The following is a 3,332-nucleotide window of genomic DNA, read 5'->3' as shown; positions in this document are numbered from 1 at the left end:
AGCGTCTCCCATGTAGGGTGAGAGACACCCCCCTGTCCCGAGCCCCTGGGGAACCAGAGCCCTTGTGGAACAGAGATGACCCTGCCCTGCACAGATTCCTCCCCTGCAGGTGCCCAGGTAGGAGGGGGAGGGGCCTCCGCCAGCTCACTCCCCCCTGCCGGGAGAGCTTGGGAAAGCCCTGGGCAGTGCCCCTGATGTGATGCTGGCTTCTGCGGCCCATGGGCATCGACGGCAGGGCAGTAACCAGAAGAGGATCCAGCTGCAGCTGAGTCAGCACCCTCTGCTCCCATTTCACGGAGCAGGAAACTGAGGCCCAGAGGGCTTACGTAACTTAGGTTACACAGAGCTGGGATTTGGACCTGGGGTCCCCGCCCTTAAGCACTAGGCAGCAGGGGTGCAGGGTAGACTGGTTGGCCTGACAAGCACCCACTGAGCCGCCACCAGGAGGTGCAGACTGTTCACCTCCAGGTCGGATGCAGAGCTCCCGGCCGCCCCCCCACACCGCGTGCCCGCTGCTGGACTGAGGTCCACACAAATCTCAAAAAGGATCCTTGCTTCCCGGATGCAGAAACGGAGGGTGGGCAGCTAAGCCAGGTGTCCAGGCAGTAAGCAGGACCCACAGCTTTGGGAGCCTAGCCCCGCCCTCCTCCCTTCCCCCTCCTTCTTAGCGGGATGGGACGCACACCAGGACCCCTCCCTGCCTCCGAGTCTGCCTACCAGAGTTGGGGAGGAGTTTGTTCCCAGTTTGATGTGGGGAGGGGGTCCTCATTCTTGGGGCTGCTACTCCTGGTGCCAAAGCAGGTTTGGGCAGCAGATTCTCCGGAGTTGCTGGGAGCGTCGTTCCGTGCGCACCCTGCCCCGCCTTTTCAAAGGTCCTGGGGCTCCCTAGGGTCTCTCAGCCCTGGTGCCCCAGTGGGAGCTCTGGCTGTCAGTCCCGTCCAGGGTGAGGGAGTGTCCCCTAGGGCTCAAAGGAGGGGAGGGGCAGGGAGCTGGGACGCCCGAAGCCTAGGGGAGTGGGGTGGGGGGTGGGGTCAGAGGTCAGGGGCTCTAGGTCCAGCCAGGCTCTGTCCCCTCCCACAGCCCCCGCTGGGCAGCCACCGCGGAGGCAGGCAGCCGCAGAGTGACGCGGCCCCCGGGGAAAGGCTTGCGGGAAAAGCGAAGGGGAGGAAGGGCGCCCTCGGCCTTGCCAGCCCCCTCCCCAAGGCTCATCCCCACCACCACCTTGCTCACCTGTCCCTTCCCAGGCCCACTTTTCTCCCAGGCTCACCTGTTCCCCCGTCACCTGTCCCCCAGGCTTACCTGCGCCGTGGGGCGGAGGACGGAGCTACGAGCTCGGCGGCCGACGTGGGGCCGGTCCACCTCCAGGCTCTGCAGGCCCCGAGCTCTGTCCCGGCCGCTCGGTCCCTCCCTGTCCCCGCCCCCCCACTTCCTGTGCGGCGCTGCAGGAGGCGGCGGCGCTCCGGTCCCACCAGGTGGGCGGCCAAGGCTTACCTGCGCCGTGGGGCGGAGGACGGAGCTACGAGCTCGGCGGCCGACGTGGGGCCGGTCCACCTCCAGGCTCTGCAGGCCCCGAGCTCTGTCCCGGCCGCTCGGTCCCTCCCTGTCCCCGCCCCCCCACTTCCTGTGCGGCGCTGCAGGAGGCGGCGGCGCTCCGGTCCCACCAGGTGGGCGGCCAGGTGCGCAGGGCGCGCGCCAGGCGGCTCCGGCTCCGAGTGCCGGGCGGGAGGGGCCGGCGGGGCGCGCCCCAGGTACCTGGCTGCGCAGCCTCCGTCACTGTCCCCACCTGGCCAGCCGGCGCCCACGTGACCTGCAGCCGAGCTGGCTCGGCCTCCGGGTCCCGGTTGGAGTCGCCCTTCTGGGACCGCCCTCCGCCCTTCGCCCTCCACGCCCACCGCCTCGGGCCTGGCGTCGCCCGCCAGGGTGACGCCAGGGCTACCCGGCTTCACCCCGCTGCGATCCTGCATTTCTCCTTACGGGCCCGGCTCTGCTGCCCCCTCCTCCAGGAAGCCCTCCTAGAAGCCGACCAGCCCAGCGGGGAATAGGAGGTTTGCAAGGCCTCCACTGCTGCAGAAATGGCCCCGCCTTCTGGATTCTTTGCAGAATGGCGGCCAGAGGGCAGCCCAGGAGCTCTCAGAGAACTCAAACTCTGGCCGCCTTCAAGGTGTTTGGCTTGTTTCCATCACCCCCATTTTACAGATGAGGTTCCTGAGGCCTGGAAAGTAAGGCACTTGCCAGCCGGAACAAAATTGAGTCTGGACTCCAAGCCTGCCCTTTCCAGGCCTTGTTTAGGGTGCGTACCCTGGACAGAGGCTGCAACAGCCCCCCAGCTGGGGTTTCAGGAATCAGCCTTCCTGGTGCGGCAGGAGATGCTGTGGGTGGGGACAGGCGGGTTACCACCCTGAGCTTGGGCTGACCTGCCAGTCAGCCAGGCAGGGAACCCCCCTGCCATCCCACCTGCCCTATGTCACCCACCACCCCAAATCCCAGCTCACACCAGCCCAGGGTGGCAACAGTGGAGCCGGCTCTCAGCATACTCAGGGACTGCCCGTTACTTCCTCCATCAAGGGCAGAGGCCTCAACTTCCCTGTGAGGCCCACCCCATTGCCCACACTCTGCCTGTGCAACCCCCAACTTCCCAGCATTCCCTTCTCTGCAGGGGGAGAAGGCAGCCCAACCCAGGAGACCTGCAGCACCACCTCCCTGTGCGAGGAGCATCCTTCCTGCCCCATGGAGCCAGGTGATGAGCTCTGGCCCAGGAACCTGGAGCAGAAACTTCTAGAGCCATTGCCTGTGCCTGCTGGGTCCCCCGGCCTTTGCTTCCTCCAGGAAAGGGTCTCCAGCCCCAGAATGAGGAGCTGAGTGGAGCAGAGCCACTGCCACTGTTGGAAGCTCCTGACACGGGGGGCGTGTTTGTTACAGCAGCACAACCTGCTGGAAGCTGGCTGATGTTGATGCCTTCATCTGGGGCCAGCCCAAGGTTCATCTCCAGCAAGCCTCCTCCTCCTTCCTGCTTTCCTCCTACTTTACTCTTAGGTATTTATTGAGCAGCTACTGTATGCTGACTACTGTGCAGGGCATCAGAGATACAGCCATGAGCAAAAGTGCCATGATCTCTGTCCTCATGGAGCTCCCTGTGAGGAAAGACAGACAAATGTAAAATGACAGCCACTCAGGGTTCCAGCAGAGACACAGTGATCAGATCTGGTGGAAAGACCCCTCTGGTAGTTGAGGAGAGTGGAGGGTGGAGGGGCCAAGACAGATACCCTGACCCCCAACCCAGACCAAATCGTGCTTCTGCTTGAATACTTCCAGGATGGGAAGCTCACTACCTG

General features: G+C 64.7%; 1 protein-coding gene across 1 annotated transcript in view; it reads right to left on the bottom strand.

Moving 5' to 3' along the window:
- Positions 1-1,510, bottom strand: part of ARHGEF16 (Rho guanine nucleotide exchange factor 16) — a 22,320-nt gene extending 20,810 nt beyond the window's left edge. Inside the window, exon 1 of the mRNA XM_007448952.1 lies at positions 1,492-1,510. The gene's annotated coding sequence lies outside the window, so the exon portion shown is untranslated. The remainder of the gene's footprint in view (positions 1-1,491) is intronic.
- Positions 1,511-3,332: the final 1,822 nt, after the last annotated feature.

The sequence above is a fragment of the Lipotes vexillifer genome, unplaced genomic scaffold, assembly GCF_000442215.2.
Source record: "Lipotes vexillifer unplaced genomic scaffold, Lipotes_vexillifer_v1.1 scaffold835, whole genome shotgun sequence".
In the NCBI taxonomy this organism is placed as follows: Eukaryota; Metazoa; Chordata; class Mammalia; order Artiodactyla; family Lipotidae; genus Lipotes; species Lipotes vexillifer.
This window is presented reverse-complemented; position numbering and strand designations above follow the sequence as displayed.